Raw genomic sequence first — 16,826 nt, 5'->3', positions numbered from 1 at the left:
GTTGGTGGGCCGCTGTCGTGCATTTATTGCAAATGATAAGAGCCAGATTATACGGAAAACCATCTGGGGGGGGGAAGCGACGAATCGATGAATCTTAGCAGGAGGAGGAGTAAAAAGAATTGGAGAGGCAAGGGGAGCAGTGAGGGAGGCCTGGCCGGCATTTACTTCTGAGAGGTTCTGGCCGGCTGCCACTCGTCGAGGCCTCCCCACATATCCTCCTGCAGATAAACCCCTTAAAAAAAAAAAAAAGAGAGAGGGTTTCATATCTGGTGAAAGAAACATGGCCTCTGCTGCTTGGGCTGAATTACCATGATTAAGAGAGGTGGTCCTTCCTTTAAGACTAATTGAGGAAACATTATACATGGGAGGGGGTGGGGAGGAGACGGGATACAGTTTAAAACCATAGTTGCCAAATCTTTTGTGTGTGTGTGTGTTTTGGGGCAAATGTATCCCCCCCCCCCCCCCCCCACAAATCTTTTGCAGCTGGGAAGTTGTGCGTCGCTTTGTAACGTGCGCCTTCCCCATGCTTCAGTTACAAGCAGCAGCTTTGGAGCTGTGTTGCTTGCACGTTTAAGCCGTAGTATGCTCAGCCTTCCAGAAGGGGCTGCTTTCTTTGATTCTGTGCAGAAGGAACAGGTGGGAGCCGGTCACGGCATTCGGGAAAAGCTTATCTATGTGGAAAAGCTTTTAGTGACAGTTTCCAGGGGGGGGGGGGCACATGGCTCTTCTTTTTTTTTGTTTTAACCCAGCAGCCTACTCCGTCTTTTTTTTTTTTTACGTTTCCAGTTCATTAGGACCCAGGGCTGGGAGTCCGGTATCATAAGCTTTTATATTTCCCCTTCTGGACTTACCTTGGTCCAGTCATTGCAATGATGGACCTGGTCCCGGAGGTCATACGGCTCCTCCTAAAATCCTGCGTTCATGGGCTCTGAATTCGGCCAGTCGGTGTCGCTGTTACACGACGATTGGGAAGTCCCTCCCTCTTCACCCACACTCCAGGGAATATGAGCCGAGCCTCTACAGCACGCACAGCCCAAGCCCGCCGCAGGGATCGGAAGACGCGGGCCAGAAAAAGAACCCGGGTTCCTTTGCATGGCAGTGCAAAGCTGGGTCAGCCCCCATGAACCTTAATTTTTGTACCCTCCTTATGACTGCTGGAAATCTCCTTTTATGCCACTGCCTTTGAGAGGACATCCACTGGTCGTGTTCTACCTTCTCCCTCCTGCTGTGCTTCCCCCATGCTGGCATAGCCTAGTGCTTCCCCGACCTTTTCAGGCCCAAGGTGCGTCCACGTCAGTGAAAACGTGTGGCGCAGCAGCCTCCGCGGAGCACTCCTGTGGCTGAAAGAAGGGCTGACGAAGCGGTGAGAGACCCACCAGCCTCTCTTCCAAATTTTAAAACAAAGGGAGAGAGGGGACAGAGCCCCCCCCCCCCCCCCCCCCCCACACCATGGGCCTGCCACAATGGAGCAGCCTTCCCGTGACTTTGAAGCTGACAGCGATGGAGTAGTGCTCAGAGCTGTGGGCTCTCCATTAGGGGTGTGCATTCATTTGTTTTCATTTTGGGGAGATGTGTGTACCTCGCTGACTTCAGAGTGCATGTGAAAAAAAAAAACAAAACAGATGTGTGTGTTTTAAAAAAGAGTCACGGGCACAATATCCATGTTTTGTTTTTGTTTGTTTTTGCATGTACTATAAATTCGATGAGGAATGCGCGTACCCACCGAAATGGAATAAACAAATGCACATCCCCGCTCTCCACGCCCCGTCCATAGCTCATTAATTTCCACATTCTGAGGGCGTTGTGCCGTAGCTGGGAAGGAGACCTGCAAGACTACCTGTGCATGTTCAGGAGCCTCCCGTGGCGTCCTTGTTGCTGCGCCGTGCTGAGAGCAGGACCCAGATCGGTGCCGGTCTGGCCCTGAGCATCAAGCAGTGGTGATTTTTCCATGGCTCACCGGATCAGGGCCGAGGCCGCACCAGCCTTCCAGGGGGGGAGAAGTGGCACAAGCGGTAGAGAATACATCCTGATAAGGGAACAGACACCTATACAGGCCTGTTCTTGGGACAAAGCATTGTGGGGTTTCTATTGGAAGAGAGGAAGGGACTTGGGGGCTTGGAAGTTAGAGACCTCTTCATCTCCACTGGTTTCATGAAACCGGGTTTACATCATATGTTCGATTTTTGTAAGGTCCTGTGTTCTCTATGCCAAGACCTTCTGTTGTAATAAATAAACTGCAGCAGGGTCCTCCTGCAGAAAACCTACCCGGAGCATCAGATAACCTCACTGCATCTGAACAGAGCAGTTTTGCTGACGGCCTGTGCTAGATGGGGACATTTTGGAAATCTGATGTGCATATATAGGCCGATGCAATATGAGGTGCGCTCAGCTGAGAGTGCACGGTTTTTTGCACGCGCTGGGAGGCAAGTCCAAAACTCCTTATGTAATAAGGGGATCAGCGCGTCCAAACCAGTGCATAGCTAATAGCGCTCATCACATGTAGATTCATGTTTATGAGGCTATTAGTTGTATTGCCCACCTATGCCAAAAAAAAAAAAAAAAAAAGTGTGCCCCAATGTGCACATTTTTGCTCTCAAGAATTAACGCCTGCCCCGGAGCAGGCGTTAATTCTTGAGTGCCCCCCTAAAGTTAACAGAAAAGCACAAAATACTGCTTTTCTGTAGCTCCTCCGACTTAATATCTTGGCAAAATTAAGTAAGAGGAACCGAAAAAAAGGAGTAAGTGGAGGAGGGGGGAAAAATGTAAAATGTTGCTGGGGGTCAGGTTAGGGAAACGGACGCTCGTGAAATTGAGCGTCCGTTTTCCTAACCCGCCGCCAGCCACCTCTCCCAGGCACCAAATGCTGAGGAGGCGCTAGGGACGCACAGATTTCCCCCCGGCGCCTCCTTTTTACCGCGGCGGCCCATTTAAATATTAAATCGGGCGCCCAGGAGAGGTGGATCGGCGCGCGTTAGGAGAGCGGTGCGCTCAAATCGCAGGCACCCGTTTTCCCCGTGCCGATATTGCATGGGTCTGATTGAGAAGGGTTAGGGTTACCGGAGGATAGTTTGATGGAACATTTACTTATCCACGGTTTTTTTTTTTTGTCTCACGTCTTGTGTTTGTATTAGAGGGGAAGGGCTGATCGGTTAAGCTTTACCTCTGGGTTAGGGCGTTGGTGGGGGGAGGGAAATTTGATTGTTCACTTGTGAAGTGAGTATGAGCAAGGGAGAAGGGGGATAGGTAGAAAATAAAGATTTTTGAAGGTCACTTATTGCCCATCCTTTGACTGTGCTTTTATGTTCGGTTTATGGGGTGCAGCTTTCAGCCATCTGTTAAGGTTTTTATTTTCTTTCTCGGGGGTGAAGAGGAGTGGGAAGACTTAGGATAGGCCATCTCTGCGCTCTGTGTCAAAAGGCATGGGTTCCTCCACCACCACCACCACCCCCGCCCACCCTGGTTTTACTCCCTCATGCATTGCAAGAAGACACAGTCCCGTTTTTTTGCTTAGCGCTATCAGGGAGAGAGCTGGATTGCCTGCACGGCGCTAAAGCCATGATCTCAGCCTGGCCAGCCCTCTGCTTATCTGATCAGGGTAGGAGGAGGGCAGGTGTTGGGGAGGGGAGGCATGAGGTGGGGGCGCCTATAAAGTGCAGATCGAGTGCTGATGTTTATGGTGGGATATCGAGGCCCGAGGTGGAAAGGGCGTGCGGGTGTGGTAGGAGGACATTGGCAGCTTTACTCTGCCACGGAACGTCTCTCTCTGGGCCCCGCTGTGCGCACTTATAAAAAAACCCTGCTTTTTACAGAGATTAATAACTTAAATAGCACAAGCCTCCATGCAAAACATCCGTCTGACAAGACATGGTAAACCAGGTTACCCGCTGCAGATCTTAACTGAACAGAGATGTCGTCGCCTCTCAGGAAGCTTTCCCTAACTCAGAATTGCATCCTGACAAAGTAAGAAATATGAGGGCCGTAAACAACACCTGTGGGTGACATTTCAGGGATCAGGCAAATTTTTTAATTTTTTTATCATTTCTTTATTGAATTTTTCATTATATAATAACAAGCATCAACAATGCCTCAGGTGCAAAACTTAGATTGTAAGCCCCCTGGGGATAGGGAAATACCTGCAGTACCTGAATGTAAACACCGATGTGATATCTCAGATCGAATGTCGGTATATAAAAATAATAAAATAAATACATTTGGTTCAGTGGTATACCCACTCCCCTGTCACGTCTTTCTGTTCGCAGTCCCTTCCCCCACCCCACCGTAGTGCTATTCCGTCCCAACCTTGAGTCTATGATGTCGTCGTTCGAGAAGCTGCTGCGTATATGGGATTAGTAAATCGGGTGATTGAGTCTTTTTTGCGTGGAATGTGGAAGCCGCTGCCAATATCTCCGCCATAATATCACCTCACACATACCTTGCGCTTTCAGCGACTTGGTGTCTGCTGTCGTATATTCAAATTGCAGCAGTGAAGTCAGCCGGTTCTTCTAATGGGCTTTCTGCGCTTTATCAACTGAAATCCAACCTGCCGTAATTGTCTGTCTGTATTCCAATTAACGGCGCTTTACCCAAAAATAACTTATCTGGTTCTGGGAGAGTCTCCAAAGCATTGTTGAAGAGGCGAAACCGACCGGCCTTGGGATCTCTAGGAATTGACCTGGATAGCATTTGCCCCAAATCATACAGTATATCACTCCAATATTGGGGTTATCACATCATGTTCCCATGTACAATGAAAAAAAAGAGCCTTTCTCTCTGTGACATTTCAAGCACAGGTCGGAATCACATAATTTCGCTGCGTGCATCCAAGATCGGGACATGTACATACAATGCAGTTCTTTATACCCCACTTCTCTCAGGCTAACATTTTCCGAGAGGATATAACACCCTTTCAAAAACCTGAACAATTTCAGCATCGGTTAAATGATTATGAGCCTGTTTTTCCCCACTTTATCTGTATAGTGGTTACAACTGTTTTTGGTTTGGTGTATTACTGAGAATCTTAGAGAAGGCAGCGCTGGAATTAGATGTGAGACTCACTGGCAGAGAGAAATCCTGTAACACCCCGAACTTTTGGGAATCGGGAGCGTCAGTCAGTACAGCTTGTATATAGTGCCTCGCTTGTAGGTACCCGTAAAAAAAATCTTTAGAGGCGATCCCATATTGGTCCTTTAATTCCTGGAAACTTTTGATCATATACGATCTCGGTTCTAGGAATTGTTCTATGCTATCCAGACCCACTGAACCCCATGATTTAAATACCAGTGAGGCCAGGCCCCCTGGGAACTGTGGGTTTCCTGTAAAGGTTAGGTATGGAGTAATTATACCTTTCATTCCGAGTTTGGCCATGCACAAAAACCTCCAAGCCCCTCTCCCCGAGCGGAGAATATCAGGCAATTTAAAAAAAAAAAAAAAATCACTAGAAGCCCACAAGTTGGTTTAGAAGCATATCCAGCAGTTATTTTTGCAGATGGCTTAACGTGCATTTTTTTCCCCCCTTGGAATTAGTTTTTCCCTTGCAGAAGGCGCTGGACATTTAAATCCCCCGGGCAAGGATTGTGCTGTGTTAAACTTGTGCAAAGAAAACGGACTTGCAGATTGTCTGAGCGCTTTATTTTTACCCTGCTGTGGTCCCTCTCTGTAAACCTGGCCCCGGGTATGTTAGTTCTTTCAAATACGATATTTATTCTGTTTTGGGTTTTTGGTTTTTTTTTTTCAAGATTTCACACAAGTGGGTTGGGGACGAGGGGAGAGGTGCGGTCTCTCCTGATACATGGAATACACGAATTCATATGTGAACGTTCATTGTGTCCCGTCCCCCCCCCCCCCCTTTCTCTCCCATTGCCACCCTGTGCCGACAGCTAGGAAACCCTCTCATGTCGCCAGCCTTGCATGCTGAGGAAGAACAGAAAGGATCTCTGGCGACGAAGCCTTTGTGGTTTTAATTTTTTTTTTTTCTCCCGATGCAGCTGTTTGCAGGACCTCATTCGGTCCTCCCACACGCAGACCCCCAGCGCTGCTTGGCAGGGTGTTCGATGCTTTCCTGGGCACTGAGCCCTGAACCCATTCGAAAGCCCTGCCTTGTGTTTTGTGAATGATCCCAGGATGCCAGCGTGTGGAAAAGGGGGGGGGGGGGGTGCTTAGAGGATGTGGGGGCTGGTCCAGGAGGATGCTGCTGCTTGCTTTTCTTATCTTCCCACTATCTGCTGGGAGTAATGTGGGGAATGTGACTAAGTGAGGGTGCTGAATGACAGGTTCTCCTTCCACCAGGAAGGTAAATTAATCAGTGATTCAGATGTTGGATTAAGTCTCTGGGGATGTGACACTGTCAACTTCACCCCTTCCGTTCAGGCTTTATAAAGAAGCCAGTGGCAGTATCAGCCTAAGGGCTCATTAAGCTGTGATATCTCTCTGTCTTAACCACCAACCCCGAGGGGGGAAAAAAATACCACGGGAGTCACAACGCCACGGTGATGGGCCCTTCTGCTTTGTGATTCCTGAGCTATTTTTCCTCTCTGTTAAATACTGTGACGGTAAATGTCCCCCAAACATCACACAGTGCTGGCCTCAGGACCGCGGGGGCCACCATTGCATAGAGGAAACTGATGACCCCCAAGTCAACTGTCCCCCAAAAGTTGCAAAAACTCCCAGAGTTCTCTACAAACCCTCATTGCACACCTTTTGCGTTGAGGCTAACTTCAGATCAAATAACATGGCTTTCGAGTTTTCAAACAAGCTGCGTTATCTACTTTGTATCGTTCAAGATATTCATGAGCTGATTAGTGGATCTTCATTAGAACCTCATACAGGCATCACACTGATCTATGTGAAGCATGAATACAGCACAGACAGCTGAAGAGTGGATCCTCATCATAACCCCCATGCAAGTGTCACACTGATATATGTAAAGCATGAATACAGCATGGGCAGCTGAAGAGTGGATCCTCATCATAACCCCCATGCAAGTGTCACACTGATATATGTAAAGCATGAATACAGCACAGACAGCTGAAGAGTGGATCCTCATCATAACCCCCATGCAAGTGTCACACTGATATATGTAAAGCATGAATACAGCACGGACAGCTGAAGAGTGGATCCTCATCATAACCCCCCATGCAAGTGTCACACTGATACATGTAAAGCATGAATACAGCACGGACAGCTGAAGAGTGGATCCTCATCATAACCCCCATGCAAGTGTCACACTGATACATGTAAAGCATGAATACAGCACGGACAGCTGAAAAAGGGGGGCTTGGAAAAGAGATCTAAACATATTGAGGTATACAGTATATAACTTTTTAAGTTCTAAAATGAATCTCAACCTCTAACCCACCTGGTTAATTTTTCTCGCTCATGGCCTCACTGCTCTCAATCAAAGACTCATGGGGGTTTTTTTTGTCTCTGTCTTGATTAGATTGCAAGTTCCAAGGAGTAGGGGATATCGATGATGGGAGGCAATTTTATAACACTGGGCAAAACTAAGACGTAAAATACGCACATAAATTACACCAGTTTTAACGTGAACTTTGAAACTTATCTCACCGAGTCTACCTGCTAGATTATAAGCTTCTCCTCAAATGCATTCACTCCCAGGCATCTCATTAGCTTTCTTCTCTTCTCTCTCCCCCTACACCCTTCTGTGGTGAACTCTGTTCATCCAGCAGATCGCCGTTCTCTGCACCCTTCTCCTCCTCTGCCACCAGCTCCTGACTCCTCCCGTGCAGGGAAAAGACTCTTCCTTAGTCTGTACACGATGCTCCCTCTCTCTCCATATTCCCTTCCAGCCTAAAAACTCACCTCTGTGAGGCTGCTTTCAAATCCTAAACACTCCCGGTACGGTAAATACGCCTCCCACAGAAGTATGCTCGTCTTGACGAGATTGTAAGCTCCGCGGAGCAAGGACTCTCTCTTATGTGTATCCACACAGCCCTGCCTATGTGTGATAGCGCTCTGGAAATGTTAACTAGTTAGGAGTAATGTACAGAAATGTTTCAGGAACATTTAGTTACACACATATACGTTCACCCACATATCGGGCGGGATATTTTATAACAGCCCATTTCTGTGGTTAAAAAAAAAAGTACCCAGGGAAATGCTATAGAAAAAGACCCTCCCTGTGTTTGTGTACAGTGCTGCACACTGTATAAATCATATTAATAACATTAAAATGTATATATATCAAATCTCAGCACAAAAAAGGAAGGAATCATGAAATAGGTTACAAGAGGAAGTCATGGAGCCAGGAATAAGGCACGTAGGTAATTTAAAAATCTCCATTCCTCTTTTAAAATTTCTGCTAGAGACACAGACACACATCCATACACGTACACACACACACATGCACATATAAATATCTACATACATCCACTCGCAGGTACATACCCATGCATGCACACTCAGATGCACATATAGACACACACAGTCATTCCCAGCATCCTATAGAGCAGATCCCTCTCATGATAATAAACTTTTGTTATAGCAAACCAGAGTCCTTGCCTTCCCAAATGTTTGTTCTGGCCGTCACAGTCTGTTACGGCAAATCCTCTCCATGGTAAACAAACTCCGTGGGTCACGGCCCGCTGTCTATAAGGAGGGACTGCACACAGTAAAGTGCACAAGGCAATCTCCCCCCCCCCCCCCCCCCCCATCCCTGTACAGAAGCAGCCGCCCCCACACCATGAAGCATGCTGTTCATCATGAGGCACCTTAAAATAACCCTTATAGAATCTGAGCTGGGTATCTGTACTTTCCTCTTCATTTTTGGGGGCTTTCATGGCCTTGCGGATGCCCCCTCCCCTTATTCCCCCACCTTGATTTAAACTCACTCTCTCTCTACCCCCGCCCCCCACTGGAGAGAGATGTGGGAGAGGAGAGGAAGGGGTGAGAGAAGTGTGTTTATCTGCCTGGGTATGCAGGAGCTCAGCTTGTTTAAACTGTTTATAGTGAGTGTTACAGGCCAGGAAGTGACCTGAGCCTTTCCCTAAACAAAACCTGTTTACCCTGGGGAGCTGGGGGTGGGGGCAATGTCATCCTCACCATTAACTTTCTCTTACTTGCTGCTATTTAAGAGTGTGTTGGGGGGGTGGGGGTGGCAGGGACTTACAGAGCGGAGGGGTAGCATTGTTACTGTCTCAGGCTTTAATCTGAGAAGAACTTTGAAGGCAAGATTAGGCTCCAAAACCTGGATAGGAGATCTTCAAGGAGAAGTGGATGTGGGCATTGAATGAAGAGTAGGGTTAGAGGGGTGCTCTTCCCACTGAGTCTGTACTGTGCCAGTGTAATAGCATAGTGTGAAGTGGCACAGTCTGCCATGTGACTCCTCCTGTACGGTATAGCACGGGGAGGGGGCAGAGCGCTGTGACTCCTCCTGTACGGTATAGCACGGGGAGGGGGCAGAGTGCTGTGACGACTCCTGTATGGTATAGCACGGGGAGGGGGCAGAGCGCTGTGTGACTCCTCCTGTACGGTATAGCACGGGGAGGGGGCAGAGCGCTGTGTGACTCCTCCTGTATGGTATAGTGGGAGGGGGCAGAGTGCTGTGTGACTCCTCCTGTACGGTACAGCCATGGGTAAAGGAGAGGAATATGTAGAGGCAGTGGCTGATGAGGAGAATCGTCTGTTTTAGCAGTACTTCCATTAATTTATTTCACCACTGAGGTCAGACTAGCCTGGAGTTCTCTGCCTCCTTTTCCATTCTTGTGAAGAAGGGGCCACATCTAGCTGTCTTCACTTCTTCGGGACCACTTTTCACTCCAAGGAAGTGTTGAAAATGTAAGACAGTGGAGCTGCCAGAAATTTCCCAAAGATGTATCCTGTCCGGGCCCATTACTTTATCTACTTTTAGTTTTGCTAGCTCCTTGCAAACACGGTCTTCTGAACGTTGTTTGAGGTCTACCTCCCTTCCATTCCTATATTTGGCATTTACTTGCGGTCCTGCTCCAAGCCCTTCCTTAGAAACACTGAACAGAAATATTTGTTTACCAATTCCACTGTCTGATCAATTTCCTTGACTGACTGGGAAGTTGGATCAAGGGAGAGTGCTAGATGTATACCGTACTTTGATTTCAGTAAGGCTTTTGACGTGGTTCTACATAAGCGACTTAAGAATAAATTGAGTGCACTTGGTGTAGCCCTTAAAGTGACTGGATTAGAAAGTGGTTGAGTGGGAGGAAACAGAGGGTGTAGTAGTAGACAGAGTTCATTCTGAAGAAAGAGGGGTTACCAGTGGTGTGCCACAGGGATCAGGCCTTGATCTGTCCAACATTTTCATGAAAAGAGAAAATAAGAACATGCCATACTGGATCAGACCAAGGGTCCATCAAGCCCAGTATCCTGTTTCTAACAGTGGCCAATCCAGGTCACAAGAATCTGGCAAGATCCCAAACAGTAAATAGATCCCATGCTACTAACTTGTAGTGATATGCGGTGGCTATTTCCCAAGTCTACTTGATCATTAACAATTTATGGACTTTTCAAGGACCTTGTCCAAATCTTTTTTTTTTTTTAAACCCAGCGATGCTAATTGCCTTAATTACATCCTCCAGTAATGAATTCCAAGCTTAATTACATATTGAGTGAAAAAAGCTTTTTCTCAGATTTGTTTTAAATGTGCTGCTTCTTGACTTCATGGAGTGTCCCCCTAGTCTTTGTATTATTTGAAAAAGTAAATAACTGATTTACATTTACCTGTTCTATTCCATTCATGAATTTAAACACCTCTATCATATCCCTCCTCAGCCGTCTCTTCTCCAAGCTGAACAGTCCTAACCTCTTCAGCCTTTCCTCATAGGGGAGCGATTCCATCCCCTTTATCATTTTGGTCACCCTTCTCTGTACTTTTTCCAATACATCTATATATTTTTTGAGATTTGGTGACTAGAATTGCACCTCAAGTTGCAGTCTCACCATGGAGTGATAGTCATTATGATATTCTCTGTTTATTCACCATTTCTTTCATAATAATTCCTAACATTGTTTGTTGGGGTTTTTTTTGCCATTCCCCCCCCCCCACACACACACACACACACCCTCACACCACACTGAGCCAGTGATTTCAAAGTATTGTCCACTATGACGCCCAGGTCCTTTTTCTGGGCGGTAACTCCGAATATGGAACTTAACGTCGTGTAACTACAGTGTGGGTGTCTTTTTCCCATGTGCATCCCTTTGCACTTGTCCACATTAAATTTCATCTGCCATTTAAATGCCTAAACTTGCAGTCTCGCAAGATCCTCCTGCAATATTTCCTAATCAGCTTGTGATTTAATAACTCAGAATATTTTTGTGTCATCTGCAGATTTGATCACCTCACTCGTACTTCCCCTTTCCAGATCATTTATAAATATATTAAGCACTGCCCCAGTACAGAGCGGCTTGCCTTTTTGCAGAGGATACTGAAAAGCTACAACAGGGCAGCCACCCTGGAAGGTGCGGAAAACATGAGCTGTGAGCGTGGGTAGGGGGAGGCTTTATGGTGCAGTAAACAGCATTTATTGGATGGTAAATACCTTAATGCACAGATAATGTGCAATATCTCCCCCCCCCAAAAAAAAAAAAAAAAACAAAACCCAGAGCACTGCTGGCATTAAAATGAAGCGACCTGCATGCAAATCAGTACATTAACGTGATAATTGAATGCAAATCAAATAATGTGACTTGCCTTAAAATTTGCAATCCACACCGTTTGATTGAAAGCTGAACCTTAAGAGGTGTGGCTAATTTTCCTAATTATCCTGATGCTCCAGGTATTCTCTTAAAAGGGCCTTATGGAGGGCGCCCCCTCCCCCGTGGCAATCTTAAAAATCACTGAGGATTCATTGCGAACCCTTCTCCCACCTCCACCACTCCCTGAGGCAGCCAAAGCAACTAAAAGTCCGGAAAAGGTTTTAAAGTCTGCAGCGGAGGCCCTGCTCCCATTCCAAAAGCCTGCATCCTTGTGTTTATAAAATGTCCCCTCCCCCCCTTGGACTGTCCCACCTTAACCCTTGCCCTGAAAGTCTCCCACAGAACTTCCTATAACTTCCCTGGAGGCTGGCGCTTCCCGGACTGCCCGCCTGGATGTCCAGGCCCAGCTGCCTGTTTATAAAAAGGCACCAGCAAACCTCTTGACATTTGCCCCTGTCATGTGATGGGACAAATGTCGGTCACAAGCTAGCGGTCAACGTTTTTAAAATGGCCGGCTGGATCTGGGAATTTGGGGGGTGCTCAGGGAACTACTAGCCACCAGGTACCAAACAAATTATAGTAGGTGGTTAGGAGGGGTTCCCAAAGGAGTGCCAGGGGGGGTGGAGGAAGTGCAGAGGGATGGGACATTTTGTTAACATGTCTGCGGCAGGGTCTATGGAAAGGAGCTGGTAGTGCACAGCTTTTATCGCTTTCCTTCATCTTCTGCTGTCCCTCAGCTTGGTACTACAGCCGGCACTCATCTTGCCCACCCATAGTAACAGCCCCTGGGTAGGTGACCCTACCATTCCCTCAGTCCTCCACTCTGTCCCCCCCCCCCTCATCCTGTATGCCTTCATCCTCTCTCACAAACATACACACACAGGCCCCCAGCCATTCTCTAGTCTCATCCTTTCTAACTCAACTATCATGTCCCTCCCCACCAGCCCACCACCCCCTCCATGATAGTGTTCCAGTTCCAACCTCCCTGCCCAGCCCACCTGCATGGCTCCCCCACCTAGCCAGTCACTCTCCCCAACCAGCCTGCCTTCCCCATCCCACGATGGCGAAGTGGAGGGGCCAGAGCTGTAAGGCTGTCGTGGGATCCCATCCCCGCGATGGCGAAGAGGAGGGCCGGAGCAGCAAAGCTGTCATGGGATCCCATACCTGCGACAGCAAAGAGGAGGACTGGAGCAGCAAGGCCATTACGGGATTCCATCCCCGTGACAGTGGTAGTAGGATTTTGGCTATGCCTAATGAAAAGGCCCCATGTGTATGTGAATAAGAATAGGTGTTTGTTTTGGGAGGGGGGTGAGAATGGGAGCCTGGGTGTGTGTGTGTGTTTGGATTAGAATAGGAGCCTGGGGTGCTATGGGTGAGAATGGGATCGTGTGGGTGAGAATGGGAGCCTGAGTGCATCTGTCTGTGAGTGAGAATGGGAGCCGGGGAGTGAGAGTGTGTTTGTGGTGGAGCATATGAGAGTGTGAGTTTGTGTGTATGTATTGCAGAGCATGTGAGAGCTTGTGTGTGTGTGGTAGAGCATATTAGAGAGAGCTTGTATGTGTGTGTATAGAGAATGAGAGCTTGTTTTGGGGGGGGGGGGGGGAGAGTATATGAGAGTGAGAGCTTGTGTGTAAGGGAGTCTGAGAGAAAGCATGAACCTCCATGTGTGTGTGTGAGGGAGGAAGGGAAGAAGACAGTAGGAGAAGAAACAGATTGAGGAGACCCTAAAATGGAATTAGGAAATGAGCGACAAGGGAAACGTGGGGAAAAAAGAGACTGGGACCAACTGATTAGAAAAATACAAAGATCAGAAACCAAAGGTAAAAAATATATATATTTTTTGAGATTTTAGCAATTGGACTTTGCCATCTCTGGGGCTGTGCATTTCTTATATTTTTGTATTTTGCTCTTTCTTCAGTATTCCACTGTTCAGAAACTCAGGCTTTTCTGTTTTGGTTTTGTCTGCTTGTTTCTGTTTCTAATTTGTAGTCTCTTATTTCTGTATTAGGTAAGGGTCGGTCTGTGTGTTGCCTGTGTGAGTGTGACTGAAGTGCAGTATTTCTGCTAGCGTGTAGTTTCTCTGTAGTAGTCCAGCTTGCTCTGTTTTGCCAGCAGGTGATGTATTAATGTTCTAGGGCCTGGTGTAGTATTTGCATTGCTGCTTTTTCATAAGGTTGCTGTTATTTGAGTCCTGAGAGTCAATGCTGTGACTGTATGGTGTATGGCAAGGTGCTAGATGTCTTTTTTTTTTTTTTTTTTTTTTTTTGCAGGAGTTTGGGTTATTTCACAAAATGTTTAGCAATGGTGGGATATTTTTTTCTGAGGTGACACCAGAATTCGAATTTTTTTTTCCATGTTAGTTGTAATGTGAATAGTCCTAGCTCTGCTCTGTGCACCTGTTCTGATGATTAATGCTATTTTATTTAATTATGATGATTTCTGCCTTTCTGGAACGAGGATTCATGAAAGAATACGTAGATTTTTGTTTTATTACGATTGGTTGGATCTGTTTGTTTTCTTTGCTCTTTACACGATATACTTGTGCATGTATAAACTGCAATAAATATAAAATAAATTACTACAGATTAATAAGGAATTTTTAATGCTGTAAGTGCTTGAAATAATTGAGGTGAATTATTTTAAGGTTTCTCGCATGATGCATAATGGCTGTTGCAAACTACTTAGAAAGCCATTTGGGTGCAGTATATGGCATTATTTATCAAAAAGAATACAACTAGTAGGTCCCCAGACCTGCGTGGCTACAACCCACCCCTGTTAACCTTGAGCCCACCCAAAAAAATCAGTTCTGGCTACACCACTGCTCCCAAGCCAGTCTCCGAACCCCCCCAGCTCTCCTTCCCCCTTGCTTGCAGCTCATACTGGTCCCAGAACAGCTGATAACGTCCGGCAAAGGGGACTTCCAGAGGGCGTGAGCCGCGTGCCGTCTGAACCCCCTGCCCTGAATGCAGAGTCTTGCGGTTTTGCGAGAGCAGCGCGTGAGTCGGGGTGCCGCGTGGCACGTGCAGCGCCGGAAATGATCAAGTCTTTGGCTAGTCCCCTAGACATGCATAGGATCCACAGGGGGCCTGGAGCCCAACCTGTGGGGGGCCATAGGTTGCTGCGCGACCCAGGTGTGTGCAAATGAGTATTATGGCCGTGCATGAATCAAGCAAGGGAAAAGCTGGACCGTGAGGGCTGTATTATCGCAGCTTTATCCCAACGCATGGACTGAAATGGTTTACCTCCACTAGATCGTGGGAAGGCAGGACCTGTGAGCGCCGGAGGGCGTCGTCATTTTTGTGGATAATTCCAGCCTTCGGGACCCTCACGGGGGCCACAGAAATTCCATTTTTCTCCTGGGCCGCTGCAAGGGGTTTAGGTGCCCTCCATAGCAGCGGGCTGGAAAGCAGAAGGGCAGGGCCTCCCGCAGGATCTGTCTCTCTTCCTCAGTTTGTCCCACTTCAGACGCACTTCTTGAAACGGTTCTGGCCCCCCCGAGGGCATCAGCAGGGTGAGTGGGGGGGGGGGGGGGGGTGGGCGCCGCAGACTGAGAGGAGTTTAAAGTTCCTTTTAACTGGAGCAATTAACCAAAGCCTCGGGGGCGCTGCCAGAGGAAGGTGGAGAGAGAGGGCAAGGCTGGCACCTGCCCATCCCGCCAGGGCTGCCACTCTGCCTTCACGCTTCTCCCTTCTTTGCTGCTTCTGGTGCTTTTCCTTATCCTCAGGGAGCAATTTGATGTTTTTTTTGTTTTTTTTTTTCCATTTTCTGACATTCGTTTTTTTTTTTTTCTTTTTTTTCTTCCTGTGCTGCCTTATTTTTCCTCTGATTAACAATGCTTACCTTCTTGAATTTGAAGGTGGAGTATTGTCGGTGGATTCAAACCAAGGATGATTTTTTTTTTTTTTTTAAACAAGAGTTGATTGAGTTTGCTTGAGGAAGAGGCTTGCAGCTTTAAATGCTTGCTCCTTTCTCTGGGGGTGCCATTTACTTTAGGTTGGTTTCTCTCTCTCTCTACTTTCTACAGCCAATGCTAGAGGCAGACAGCACTCACTCTGGCAGGAGCTCGCTCCCCCCCCCCCCCCCCCCCCCCCCCCCCCCCCCCGAACTTTTGCTTTCCTGTTTGATTTTATCCTGGAGAAAGGCTTGGGAGTCTGTGCCCAGGAGCAGGATAGGAAGGGGGTGTGCCACTACTGTTAGGGGCGGGGTGATGCTCGCTGCTGATGGGAAGAGTGTTTACCCAGTCTCTTCTTATTTATAGGAGCTAATGCGCCTTGCCAGATAAGTCTCCCACCTTTCAGCTCCTTGCTCCCTTCCCCGTTTTGACAAATGGTTTTGAGTTTTGACACCGTTTTTATCAGCCGAGCCCCTGCCGGGGTGCCGCAGCAGATCCTGACACACACACAAAAAAAAAAAAATCCTTGCCCTCCACCCCCAACACGTTGTGTTACCAGTGTGAGGAGCAATCGGGCAAAACGAGGATTTGACTTTAAAGGGACAGTGCTGGCTATCATCCTCCCTTCCGGGCATATTGCTAAATCTCCTTTCATTAATATTCAGAAACCTGGAAACCTTTTGTTCTAATTTAATGTGTTAATACAGATATAGATAATAATGAATACCTTTCTTTAGAATAAAAGACTTCCATGCCCTGCTCTGCTTCTCAAAGTCCTCCTTTTCCAATTCAGCTCTTGGGTTGTTTGTGTAACTTTTTTTTTTCATACTTTTCTCCTCTTATGGATCTGACCTCTGCGACAGAGCTCTGCAGAAAGTCAGCACAGCAGTGGTTTTCCCCACCCCTCTCACCACCATCACAAATCCCACCTCCTCATTTTACTTACAGCTAGACTCATCATGGTGGGACCAGCTTTCAACATCTGAAACCCTAACAGCGTGGCAGGAATTCAGTAAAAAAATAATTTTACATCTGTTAACTGAGTCACCTAAAAAAAAATTGATCCTTTTTTTTTTTTATTTTATATGTGCTCATAGTAAATGACAGCAGAAAAAGATCAAATAATGCATCCAGTCTACCTAGCAAATTTTGTAGGGTAGTAGCAGGTGCTGCTTGGTACAGGTTACCCCCATGCTTTCTGTTAAGGGTAGTAACTGCCGCTCCATGCAGGTTACCCCCATGCCTTCTG

General features: G+C 47.2%; 1 long non-coding RNA gene across 6 annotated transcripts in view; it reads left to right on the top strand.

Moving 5' to 3' along the window:
- The window catches only part of LOC115088778, a 155,925-nt gene that overhangs the window by 137,703 nt on the left and 1,396 nt on the right, over positions 1-16,826 (top strand). The window lies entirely within an intron of this gene.

The sequence above is a fragment of the Rhinatrema bivittatum genome, chromosome 3 (assembly GCF_901001135.1).
Source record: "Rhinatrema bivittatum chromosome 3, aRhiBiv1.1, whole genome shotgun sequence".
Classification (NCBI taxonomy): Eukaryota; Metazoa; Chordata; class Amphibia; order Gymnophiona; family Rhinatrematidae; genus Rhinatrema; species Rhinatrema bivittatum.
This window is presented reverse-complemented; position numbering and strand designations above follow the sequence as displayed.